The following is a 14,568-nucleotide window of genomic DNA, read 5'->3' as shown; positions in this document are numbered from 1 at the left end:
CTCCCGCTGTATGCTCCTTAGAGCCAAGCTGAGATGTCACGTCTCTTCCCCTCTGAGTCTCTATGTGTTATGTATTATGGGGCCCTCCAGGGTCTGAGCACTGTGGTGCCCCATTTCGACAATCCCCACCGACCACAGAGCCATGCGCGTGGCGGTGGTGCCCTTTACGGCTCCAGCCGGCACTGCCGCATGCACGTGACGGTGGTGCTTCACAACACCAGCCGGCACTCGCGATGCGCGTGACGGTGGTGCCTTTACAGCTCCAGCCAACACTGCGCATGCGCGTGGCGGTGGTGTGCCCACCTTACGGCTCCAGCCGGCACTGCGCATGCGCGTGACTGGTGGTGCCCTTCACAAACACCAGCCGGCACTGCGCATGCGCCAACCCGGTATCACGGTGAGACGTGAACATGTGACGCTTTACCATTGCTGGGAGATGTGAAGATGTCACGGTTTCGTCTTTTCAAAACGTGAAAAGCGTGACAGCTACACGGTATTGTTAACCCATGTTAACCAGTGGAGAAATAACCGGAAATACCAACCAAATGCTACCCCGACGTAATGATTTATTTTTTAATAGTCACACTCGATTACAGCGATTTTCTTGTTGCCCCAGCTGGTCGACACCTCTTTTAGCATAAACAAAGGCTACATTAATGTATTAAATCGATGTTAATCCATGCGTGTGGATGTGGAATTAACGGACGTGACGTTGTGCGATTGAGTTGCCAAGCAACAGCTTCGGTTCATGTTAATTTACAAACTATTCAACTACAACCGTAGTTATATTTAAAAACATGTTAGAAGGCCTCACGAAATACTTTAATGCACATTAAAATGTAAATGTGAAGGAATGTGTGTATAACAAAATACATCGGTCATTAAACGAAACCGGAAACAGACGTAGGCAAGATCCTCAGCTCGATGATTGGATGGTTATCCGTAATGCATGCTGGGATTTGGTGTTTATGTGATGTGAAATCTGAAAACGTTTTTTAAAAATACAATAATACTTTATTCCGAGTGTGCTTGCTTTACTCTTTGAAAGTCATCACATAACGGCATTGTAATACACGGTTCGGCTGCATTAAATATTACATATCTGCCGTAGTTCTCTATTTATAGAGCCCTGCTGAGAAGACTTCTGGACAAACAGGAGAACTGCCGCCAAAACTGAATACGTGACGTTGTTCATAAATATATAAGCAATTATACAACATCTTACATTTCTTTTCACACAATACGTCTCCTTGCAGTATCAACACTAATTCGGCTGACTTTTATATTTGATCCAATTGGTAGATAGGCTGTATTTAAACCATAACCGTGCAGAGCTGATAGAAAGGGACACCTGGTGGTCAAAGCACGTTATTGAATTGTATTATTTTATTATTAGATATTAATGATAAGGATTAAGGATCTCTATAAAGTATATTCATTACTCGTTATTCTCTACTAATAGTTCATTAAAGACTGTATATAATGACTAGTTTGAACATCCCTTTCAAGATTTTATAAGCTAAGGTTTATTGACATATCATATTATGCAATGAATGAAAAACTTGGGTCGCAGGTTCCTCAACAGTGCATTACAAGACATCTATCAATATGTGTGTATACTCCACCATTAAACTGTCATTCTGCACATTTCTTATACTATCTACATACATCTTATAAGAGTATAATACATATGTATAATATCAGTTTAATAATAAACAAATAAGTGCTTAAACATAGTTAACATTGCAGGAAAGCAATATATTAGACGTTAAGTACTTTGTCAGGCTTAATATTTATCTGTAGATACAAATGTCACTGTGTGTGCTGTGTGCTCTGCATGTGTGACCATTAAATAATCAGAATCAGAATACCTTTATTAGTTCCACAGAGGGGAAATGTGCAGCGTTACAGCAGGAAAGAGCCACAGACAGCTTAGTGTTGCATATCTTACATGCGTTATAAAAGTACTAAGTTATAATAAAATAAACAATATGCTAAAAAAGTACTAAGTTATAATATATTAAACAATATGCTAAAAAAAAGATAAAAAGTTACATAGTTTTCAAAAATACAGATCAAAAACAAAACGGCATATATATTGATTTAGTGGCCAGGTATAAATTACACAGTTATTAATGGCATATATATATTGCACATATTGCACAAAGTTGGTTTGTATTTAGCAGCAAGGGGTGTTATAGTCTGTGTTGTGGTGTGTGTAGGAGGGTCTACAGGGGGCAGTGCTGGTTGTAAAGTCTGACCGCTGCAGGAAGGAAGGACCTGCGGTTTCAAGAGGGTTTCATCCCTCCATATTCTTCTTAAAGCTTTTTTCTTATTCAAAATAAGACCTTAACCTAAAGTACTCTTTAATGTTTAAATTAAGCCTTATTAGTTTGTCTGTTTTGCACATCCTCCTATTCATATCTAATAATAAAATAATACAATTCAATAACGTGCTTTGACCACCAGGTGTCCCTTTCTATCAGCTCTGCACGGTTATGGTGTAAATACAGCCTATCTACCAATTGGATCAAATATAAAAGTCAGCCGAATTAGTGTTGATACTGCAAGGAGACGTATTGTGTGAAAATAAATGTAAGATGTTGTTTAATTGCTTATATATTTATGATCCACGTCACGTTTTCAGTGCCTCATGTTTGTCTAGAAGTCTTCTCATCAGGGCTCTATAAATAGAGAATTACGGCAGATATGTAATATTTAATGCAGCCGAACCGTATATTACAAAGCCGTTATGTGATGACTTTCAAAGAGAAAAGCAAGCACACTCGGAATAAAGTATTATTGTATTTTTAAAAAACGTTTTCAGATTTCACATCACATAAACACCAAATCCCAGCATGCATTGCGGATAACCATCCAATCATCGAGCTGAGGATCTTGCCTACGTCTATTTCCGGTTTCGTTTAATGACCGATGTATTTTGTTATACACACATTCCTTCACATTTACATTTTAATGTGCATTAAAGTATTTCGTGAGGCCTTCTAACATGTTTTTAAATATAACTACGGTTGTAGTTGAATAGTTTGTAAATTAACATGAACCGAAGTTGTTGCTTGGCAACTCAATCGCACAACGTCACGTCCGTTAATTCCACATCCACACGCATGGATTAACATCGATTTAATACATTAATGTAGCCTTTGTTTATGCTAAAAGAGGTGTCGACCAGCTGGGGCAACAAGAAAATCGCTGTAATCGAGTGTGACTATTAAAAAATAAATCATTACGTCGGAGTAGCATTTGCTTGGTATTTCCGGTTATTTCTCCACTGGTTAACATGGGTTAACAATACCGTGTAGCTGTCACGCTTTTCACGTTTTGAAAAGACGAAACCGTGACATCTTCACGTCTCCCAGCAATGGTAAAGCGTCACATGTTCACGTCTCACCGTGATACCGGGTTGGCATGCGCGTGACGGTGGTGCCTTTACAGCTCCAGCCGGCACTGCGCACGCACGTGACGGTGGTGCCTTTACAGCTCCAGCCGACACTGCGCATGCGCGTGACGGTGGTGCCTTCACGACCCCAGCCGGCACTGCGCATGCGCGTGACGGTGGTGCCTTTACAGCTCCAGCCGGCACTGCGCATGTGCGTGACGGTGGTGCCTTCACGACCCCAGCCGGCACTGCGCATGCGCGTGACGGTGGTGCCTTTACAGCCCCAGCCGGCACTGCGCATGCGCGTGACGGTGGTGCCGTCACAGACCCGTCAATTGTCCGCCCTTTGAGAGAGGCCGTAGCTGCTCTCAGAAGGGGAACAGTTGACGGACTGTCTATTGTTTTTCTTTTCATTTTCGAGCTGCGCCCTTGGCTCGAAGCCTGGATGCGTCAGCGGAAAATGTTTTATGACAGAAAAATCAATAAGTGTGTGACATGTGTTTACGCGGACTTGAGGATGGTGTTGAGGCATCTCTCGAGGCGGCGGGAACACATTTAGAGCTGGGGAACCGTAGACTTCCAGCTCTGTCACAGAGGGGAGAAGGAGGGGCTGTCACGCCGCTCGCTTCTTCTTCCTCGACTGCTGGCCGAAATTCTGGGTTGGCTGCGCCTGGGCTGCAGCCGGAACCGGAGATTTTCTAGGCCAGCTCGCCCTCGTCCCCTGCCTGGGCTGGGGACTCAGGGCGGACTGCGACCTCTACGTTTTCGGTATTTTGAACCGAGCAGGGTTCGGAGCAGCTTGGACGAAGGGCTGCCGCTGCGAAGGCAGCGGCTGGGCCCTTCGAGGGAGGCAGAGGTGGAGGGCCTCGTCCTCCTTCTTTTTCGACTCGCATCTCCTCTGCATGGAGGCAAGAGCGGAGCCGAAAATCCCCTCGGGAACGATGGGCATGTCAAGCACATTCTCCTTTTCCCGGTCTGGGAGGTTGGTGAGGTTGAGCCATCTAGCTCTTTCCTGCACCACCATGATCCCTATTGTTTTGCCCGTGGCCTGGACGGCGCAGCGTTGGACACGGAGACAAATGTCTGTGACCGCGGCCAACTCATCCAGAACGGCCGGTCCAGGATTACTCAACATATCCTCACAGAGCTCCGCTTGGTATGCGGTTAGCAGTGAGGAAACGTTCAGAGCCCTGGCGGACAACGCTGCGTCTCTGTAGGACCGTTCAGTCATGGTCGACTGGAAACGGTCCACCTTCGCTGGCAGCGTGGGGTTCCTGCTTGGTGACGGGCCCATCCTCGGTAGGAGGTGGGCTGCCACCAGCAGTTCCATCGGCGGTATGCGGAGCAGGCCGAGCCTCTGCGGGCGAGACCATGGTGAGGTCTCGCCGGGAGCTCCCGCCTGGTGAGGCGTGGGGCTCCGTTCCCGCGTCTCTTGCCGCCACCGGGTCCCGGCCTGACACGGCGTGGGATCCCGGTTCCGCAGCTGCCGCTGTTAGTGAGCCCCAGACCGACACAGTGAGGGGCTCAGTCTCTGCGGCGGACGCCCCCGTGTCTTGATTGCCAAACGGCGAATCAGTGGACATGAGGGAGTCCTGTTCCAACAAGCTAGCTTGGTGTGCTAGCCGTCGGTGGAGGCTCTTTCGGGTGAAAATGGCACAATGCCCGCACGAGCCGGGGTTGTCGATAGCCTCATGGGCGTGTTCCAGCCCGAGGCAGGACGAGCAGACCTGGTGTGAGTCTGTGCCTGCTATCTTCAACCCGCAGCCGCATGACCGAGCCTCCGAGTCCCTGACTCCTCTGGTGTGAGGGGGAGAGGCGTCCATCTTGTTCGCCTCGTGGCGTGGAGAGGACCCGCTCGTAACAGGTACGTCATTGAGAGAAAAAGTGTTACCAACCCGTCCTTAATCCGGAGAAAAAGGGACGGTGTGTGTCCTTTGTTCTCAAAGAATATTGACTGGTGTGTCAATATACTTCTAATCCTTTTCTCCTCCGTGAGAGAGAAAAAGAAAAGCGTCCTCGCTACCGTGGTGTCGGTAGTAAGGGGAAGCTAGCTAGCAACAGGTGCGTAGCTAGCTTGAGAAAAATCAAAACCTTACCTTACTTTCCGGGGAAAGAAACGGCGAGGTCGATTTTAATACTAACTGGTGTTAGTATTACCGTCTTCTTGCGAAGCAGAAGCAGTAGCCGGCGAGCGCCCGTCGACCGAAATGGTTATATTTGGGTTCAGTCTGTGCACCGTTAAGCTTGTCCGGCTACTATAGAGATGTGCTCTGAAGCGAGAAGAGGTGTTTGAATGATGCATGCGTCGTGGCGCAAGCTACTTATAGGGGGTGAATTCCCTGACGCTGACGTCAAGATCACCAGCCAATCAGGATTGGCGTAATGAGATTAATAATTCTGTTTGCTCCGCGATGAGGCGCATCCCATAGTGAGACATCGAACGGAGTGTTATGAATGAGAACTCTGTGCACGAAGACGCCATCTTTTTTTTAACATGAGTGTGTGCGCGAAGATTTCCGTTCGATTCTATTGGCTCTAACGGTCAGAAAGAGATGTCACATGTCAAAATCGAAGAAGGGGGGCCAGAGATAAGGAAAATCCACCCAAATGGCCCCAGAAGAGGTTTTTTGTTGCTAAATCTGTCTAAAAAGGTCAAATATCACTTGTTTTGCATCAATCTTGATACAGGGTACTTATTATATGTTGTACTTTGGATTCCTAAAGCTTTTAGTCTACTAACCCATCATCCGAGGTTAGTTTTCACTATAAGTACAAAATATTTGTTGGACGGACACTATAATTTACAGTTTTTTACCACGTTCAATCTGAATTTTCTTTAATATAAAAAACATCTATATTGATTCTGACTGTTCTACATCCAACTCACACGTTTATCATTACTTTGAGAACAATGATTATTAATTTAACCCTTTTAGAAGGGAAGATATGGTCATTTGTTCTGGGAATGTCATTTTCGAGCCTGAGACCTGAAAAACAGGCTCAGGGCTTAACAGGTTATGCAATGCATGAAGGACTAAAGTGGAAGGTATTGGCATTGTTAACTCACAGGTTACCAACCCAACACACACAATGTTTCAACACCAGAATATGGACAGCTCCTTCCACTCTTTGTATTGCAGTGGTGCTCTGAGAGAGAGGCTAATGATCAGTTAATCTGGGCTGTGCTATTGACTTTACGTTCCTTCAAGAATATTTAATACAAGCTAAAAATCCACCCTTGGTAGTTGGCCAGTTCTCATGCTAACTATTCAGTTTTAGGGGATTATTAATACCAGGTAATTGTGACAGGTATTGGCTGAATGTCTATTAGTAAACCGGGCATGTATTTATGTGTCAGATCACAGAATATTAGGCACTTTAATTTTCCTCATTGCTGAGATTGCTTGCAGTAAATCTAATTTGATACAGTGACATGAAGTGCCAGTGTTTGCAATTTCAACCCATTATATTGTCAATTCCCACAGCTCTCATTCCTCAATGCTAATCTGACAAAGCATCACTTTGACGCTGAGCACTGGTTCTATGTGGATGTGCACTTGGGACTGTGTGTGCTTGTTGTTGTGGCTGTATATGTCTGTGAGGAAGTTGCTAGAATAGCCCCTGTGGAACAGCAATCAGCAGAACAAAACACATGTTAAAAAAAGGACAGATGAATAGCTGTTGAAATAACACAGAGAGGGAGAGGGGGGTGTTGACAGCTCTAATTAAAATCCCGCCCATTAGCTTATTGAACATTGGATCACTTATTCTCCCAGGGGACTGACTGACAAGCAAATGGTGCTGGTGGTATTAAAATGAATGTAAAAACGGGTATAATCATGCTTGTGATGTGTGAGGATGGTTAAATGAAAATTGTTATACTTTTTGTACCACCAATTCTCCCAACTCGTCATCAGAATCACTTGATCACCAAACAACACAAGTGCTTGTGCAGATGCATTTAATGGAACTGGTACACAGATTGTCATATCATATATGTACTGAAATATGTGGATTGTTTTGATGTAATGAATATATATTTATAACCCAATTAATATTTATTCACAAATAATGAAATATGAGAAGAGCAACAATTATTACAAAATAATACAATGAACCTTGAATACATGAGACTAAATAGATTATCAATACTGCTTGGGGAACAGTCCGTAAAATACGTGCATAGAGCAGGCTAACAGTAGAAAGTTAAATTGATGTCCTCTTTTCGACAAGCAAAAACCAACAATATCTTTGGTTTTCTTTTTGTCGTCAAATATCTTGTGCATTTAATATGTTTAGCTCCTAAAGAGGACCATCTTCACCAACAAAATGTAACTATATGACCTTAACTATAGCGATAACTATACATTTAACATTTAAAAACTAAATAGCTTTTGTGGCTAGAACAACAAATGCAGCCATCCATAATTTGAAAAATTCAATTAAACAATTAAAACATGTTCAATTACAGTAATACAACTGAGAATAATGCCCAACTATGAATACATAGATCTAAGTGACTCACTAATCTGCACCATTACCAGCATATATTTGCATTATTTTGTGTAAGGTGCAGCAAACGTATGCTTCTGCAACCCAAATGACCTCTTTTATGGCTCTCTCTCTGGTGTTCATGTGTGTGCCTGTTTATGTATGTACTCCACTAAATGTTTTCTCATGAATTTCCTTACACATTTAGAGACTGGTGTTCTACGTGCATATGTGGTGGAGATTGTGCATGTTTTTGCTTACATATCTAGATGTAATGTGTGTGTATGTGTGTGTAAGGGCCTCTAAGATTGGCTGAGTTATTTAGATACCCCCTAGTCCTTCAATAGAGGACTTCAAATTGATTTAGGTGAATTGCCTTTCAAAGCTACTTCAATTTCACCCCTATGCAAATGTAAACTCCTCTCTCCCTGTGTCTATCTTTCTATCACTCATTCTCTCCCACTCCCTCACACACCATGTCCCTCCATCTTACTCACCCCTCCACCTAACTTTCCTCTTTGTCACTCCAATGTCTTCACTCCTGCGTTCCCTATGTCCTCCATCCTCTCCCCTTTATCCCGCTGTGTCCATCGATCCTTAATACTCATCCACCTCTCTTTTTCCCTTTCTTTTTCTCATGCAGCCCCCCTACTCTTCTCTCCTTGCCTGCTTATTCACTCCCTATAATAATGTGCAGCAGCGAAGAGGCCATGTGTTGGCATACCAGTCTCACAGCCAGTTAGTCAGTTTGTCAGTGGAGTGTGTGTGTGTGTGTGTGTGTGTATGTGTGTGTGTGTGTGTGTGTGTGTGTGTGTGTGTGTGTGTGTGTGTGTGTGTGTGTGTGTGTGTGTGTGTGTGTGTGTGTGTGTGTGTGTGTGTGTGTGTGTGTGCATGTGTGTGTCAGGCTGACAAAGAGACCTTGACAACATCAACACAATTGCAAGTCCATAAAATGGCGGCAACGTTTTAGCTTATGTACCTGGAAATGACTTCTGGCATAAACCGCTTGTCAGCTTACACACACACCCACACACACACACACACTCTGAGGTAAAACACACACACAACTGCCAAGGATACTCTCTCACACACACACACACACACACACACACACACACACACACACACACACACACACACACACACACACACACACACACACACACAGACAAATGCACATACTTCCTTACTGTTTAAGTATTCACATGCATACTGTCTGTTAAGGAAATAATTGTCCTATACTCCTAGATATGATGTACAGGACCAACCCTGACGTCTGTTTACCTCCTTTAAGGACACAGGCTGTTTCAGCCAATAATGTTATTGTTCCCATTCTGTGACCGGTCAATACTGGGTCACAGATGGTCTGTATTGTGGGTACACTGGGACACTTCCTTCTCTGTTGTCTGAGGACTCCAGGGCATGACATATCCAAGGCCATAAGTGGCGGAAGCTGGTAACTTAGTGTGCCCAAACTATCTAAAGCTATCTTATCAAAACATGTTGATGACTCTCTGTGGAACCAGTTAAATGGGCTGGCAAGAGAGAGGCTCTCCAGAATTGACGTGGCAACTCTACCGTGAAGTCAGAACCTCTGGCTCTTGGACTTGTGATGTGAATCCTCCGGCCGTAACTCCAAATAAACCATCAGTGTTTGACATCAAAGCTACTGCTCCTACCGTGTCTCCTTCCTGAGTCGGTGACTCCCACTGCATAGCTACACAGAAGTTTCCTCTACACTGTCTATAAAGCACACACACACTTTCGCTTTGTGCACGCACACAAAACACACACAAGGTCTCTGTATAAATCTGAACACACACACACTTACTCAGGTTCTCTGGTGCTGCCTTGCTGCGTCTTTTACTGTGGAATCGTTAACATTTTGTTGATGGATTCAGCAGTAGGGGGTCGGACTGAGATAGTGTCTATTGATTTTATATTTGGCAGACTGTGCTCTGGCCACTTAGTCCTGCAATATACCTTACTCTCCGTCCCTCTCTCTCTGTCACACACACACCATCAGTCTCTGTTTCTCTTCTCTTGTATGCTTGTCTTACTTTTTTACTCATTGTCCTTCTCCCATACACTGACCCTTTCCCTTTTCCTTCCGTTCGCTCACTCAATAAGTCTTCCTTCTTTCTATATCTTCAATGCACATTCCTGATTTTCATTAGCACTTTCTTACAGTTACTCCTGCTCATTTGCTGTCTCCCTCTTACTTTCGCTTTTTTTTTCTTGTCTGTTATGCTTTACCTGTGTCACTTTTCTGTGTATCACAATCCAGACCCTCACACTTACACATTTCCCTCTAATCCTTTTGCTCCTCTTTTCTGCTTCCTCACCTCTTTTATACCCCATCTATCCACTCCCTCTCTGGCATTTTCTGCTGCCTCATCTTTTTATTACTTTTTTCCTTTATCCTTCCTTCTCCTCTTCCTTCACATTATATATCTTGCTCGCCACTTCCCTTTGTCCCTTTTCTGAAAATGTTTTACTCCTTGCTTCTTGCTCTCTCACCCCCCTTTGAGCCCTTTGATCTATTACTTTTCTGTGCCCCTGTTTTCCTTTCTCCTTCGAATCCCCTACCATTCCTTTACATGTGTCTTTTCTTTTTCCCTTCTTTTTTTTCATTGCTAACTTCTCTCTACCCCATATTCTTTCATCATCCCCTGTCTTTGGTTTTGTCATTATCCTCCTTTTTCTTCCAACAAATAAGACAACTTTGCTGTCTATGACATTTGATTTGTCTTCCTATCAAAACCCGCCCCAGTCCTCCTACAACTTTTTATTCCTTTTCCTTTTTTCTTTTCTTTCTTATAAAGCCCCCATACTATTTTATGACGTTATATATCCTTGTCAAATTATTCTGGAAGCTTTGTACAATTTTCTTAAATAAAGAAGACAATGTTCAGAAGGATATGTTGCCCTTTATGCATTCCAGTGGTAATGTTGACATTTTGAGGATCCTTTCCCTCATTCTACTCTTCTTAAGCAAATTATATCAATGTGAATACATCTTTTTTAATGTCATAAATACAATCTTCAGATTTCCAGTGACTTCTGAACCAATGGCCCCACAGGCTGGAATAAATAGAATCCGGTGTGTTTGCTTTCTTCCATCTTGAAGAATGTATCATTAGTTGTTGTTCAGAGCCAAAGTCAAATTTTTGAACAAAGGTGGAACCTCTTAGGAATCAAGCATATAGCTACCAACTGTGTGAGTGTGAACATGGCAAACAAAATCTTCTGGCTTTATTGTCTGCTTAATAGAACCACACATGTTCAGTGTGACACATCAGAAAAAGAGCATCAGAGATTATTTGGAGATTAATGTAATAAACCAAACCAGGAGAGATTAGAGGTTATCTACTCCATCAGAAGGAGTCTTTTTGGAGCATGCAACAATCACAAAAGGACCGATATCTTAAAGCACTTTCACCATTTGATCCGTCAATTATATTGCATTCATTTCAGTCCGCTCATGCGGACTGAAATTAATGCATAGCCCATACATTGTAGCCCATACATTGTATTCCCTCGCCACGTCCTACATCTCCTCCTAGGTGATCCCCAGGCGGTCCAGGACCAGATTGGAGAGGTAATCCCTCCATCTTGTTCAGGGTTTGAGTAAAATGTGCCAGGAATACCTCTGCAGGGAGCCATCCTCTCTCTTTTAGGGGAGGAGAGACAAAGAGTGATTTCAAAACCCTTCTGGTGACTTTGAGGAGAAAACCCCCTGACCTTGGATTAAGGGACCAGGGCCCTCTCCTGAAGCCAGGAGGGCCCTGTACACGGGGGGTCATTGAGGCTCAGCCTGATGTGATGGCATGGGGCGGCCATCTTGTTGGCCCTTCATTCTCCAGGCAGGTCGTGACTCGTTAGAGCTGGGTGAATTTTCAGTGAAGCGTTAAATCGGCTTCTGTCCACTACTGTGTCCCTGCCAGCACAAATGGTTTGTGACACATTTAATTGAATACTTCTAATGCTAAAACAGAGTAAAGATCTAGTTTTTATTTATTTTTTATTTTAAAAGAGCTTGGGTTTAGAGATTGATTTCATGTTTAAAATGAATTTGCTGTGCTTAAGGCTGCAGTGCCAGTGTATTGTTTGCATGTTTTATTTAATTAATTTAATGACTATTGCAAGTTGTCTAATGCATCTTTCTTGTCTTTAAAGGCGTTTCACCTAAAAGACCCATTCAGCTAAATGGACATTTGTTTTCAAGTAAACTACTGAAATAAAAGACTGAATAAGTAACAGTTGCTGTGTCATTGGAGTGGAATCAGTTAAAGGTCCAGTAGATCTTTCAAGTCCCTTTCAAGCGAGGAAACTGCACCAAATCGGAGAAGACTTGACAAACATTACCTTGTAGATCATAATGATCACAAGATACTATAATTTAACAAGCTACCTATTCAGAATCAAATTGGTTCACATCGTTATTTGAGTTGACATATGTTGAGCAGAGTGCACTTAAAATAAATCTAATCTTTTGTGAAACACCATACAGCTAGACTTTGTCTTATTATTCATATTAGACTGTCAGGGAAACATCAATGACAAGAGATTGCATTTAGACATTTTTTCATGTTAATAGAGCACAAGGAAGGTTTGAAAACTGATTTACAGTAGCTGTAACGATAATCTAATAATAATTGGGGTGTATTGATGTTAAGCCAGATTGATTGGATACACTGTAAAATATTACCATGATTTCACAATATTTAGCTGTAACATTTTACAATAAATTACTGTTTTACCACTTTACAGTCTTTACCTGTAATGTTCACAATATAACACTGTAATTTTGAATTTCACAGTGAAATCAATGCAGGCACAGTTAATTACTGTGAATGTACAGGATAAATAATTACCAGGATTTCACAACATGTTACTGTATTATTTCACAGTACAATACTGTATTCAGACCATCCTCTGTGATAACACAACAAATTAAGTGATTTTCTTGCTTTTATCGCTCTTGCTTGGCTTTAAATACAACACACTCTCACTCCCTAAGCGTCCAGGAGCGACGTTTGGTCAGTGTCCGTGGCTTCCAGTTGTGACGCTCCTAGGCTCCTTCAGCGTCATAAAGGGACGCAAATAGCTTTCAACTGATTGCAATGTATTCCCATCTGCGGCGGGATTTGACGCTCATGGAAGCACGGCATTCGTTTGTGTCGGCTGCCCTTAAAGGCAATGTGAGCGTCCATTCCCATTGGATAACGGAGAATTGTACACCCGGAAGTAAGTATTCCCCTTACTGTCGATTGATTTTACAGTGATATCTGCACTACTCATCGACTAAAAAACACCAGATTATCCTTGTTAATTACACAACATTGATTGGTTTAAATTGTGTACAATGCTTTTGTATTTTTCCCCTTCGATTCGGAGAAACAAATATGTTTTCGGAGTAAAGGACGGCAGAAGACACTACACTACCCAGAATCCCCAGCTATCGTTTGGACTACACCATGTGCTCTGTTTGACAAACCCGTTTTTTTTCACCATTAATTCCAATGGCTGGTGTCTATGTCACGTGATGTTCAAATTTCTCCCTGCAGAAAAAGAAAACATGGCCGAACTTCGTTTTATTCTCGGTGGAAAATGCCTATTTTAAAGTTAGTTTGGCCATTAAAATGCGTTTTGATGTCATTTGATGCGAGAAATATGAGTTGTTATTTCAGATTATGTGTGCAGTGGATGTACATGATCTTTAGTTTGCTAATTATTACGAAGATTACTTCAGGAAATCGCGACGTTTTCATTGTTACCAAGGTGGTTGCTAGGGACGCTGCTATCGATATTATTTCTGTTATGTTGTGTAACTGTTTAATGGTGTTGTCTTTATTGCTACCCCCTTCCCCGTCAATGTATAGTGTTGATCCACAGCGCAAACATATTAGTTTAACAAAATCCGCATCTAAAGATACGTTATTTTCCCCTGTGCAATTCCAGTCTCACATCTCACAGCACATCGTCATTAACAAATACCGGAAACAGACCGAAAACATTTAAAAAAATTAAAAAAATACTTTATTCCGAGTGTGCTTGATTTTCTCTTTGAAAGTCATCACATAACGGCACGGTTCGGCTGCATTAAATATTACATATCTGCCGTAGTTCTGTATTTATAGAGCCCTGATGAGAAGACTTCTAGACAAACATGAGGAACTGAAAACGTGACGTGGGTCATAAATATATCAGCAATTAAACAACATCTTACATTTCTTTTCACACAATACGTCTCCTTTTAGTATCAACACTAATTCGGCTGACTTTTATATTTGATCCAATTGGTAGATAGGCTGTATTTACACCATAAAGGTGCACAGCTGATATAAAGGGACACCTAGTGGTTAAAGCATGTTATTGAATTTCATTATTTTTATTATTAGATATTAATAGGATCCCTATAAAGTATATTCATTACTCGTTATTCTCTACTAATAGTTCATTAAAGACTGTATATAATTACTATTTTGCACATCCCTTTCAAGATTTTCTAAGGTTTATTGACATATCATATAGGCCTACACAACTATGGTGTAGTTCTGCATTGAATGAAAAACTTGGGTCGCAGGTTCCTCAATAGCGCATTACAAGACATCTATCAATATTTGTGCATACCTCCAGCAATGTTAACTATGTTGAAGCACTTATTTTAACTG

This window comes from Gymnodraco acuticeps, unplaced genomic scaffold (assembly GCF_902827175.1).
Source record: "Gymnodraco acuticeps unplaced genomic scaffold, fGymAcu1.1, whole genome shotgun sequence".
Taxonomy (NCBI): domain Eukaryota; kingdom Metazoa; phylum Chordata; class Actinopteri; order Perciformes; family Bathydraconidae; genus Gymnodraco; species Gymnodraco acuticeps.
This window is presented reverse-complemented; position numbering follows the sequence as displayed.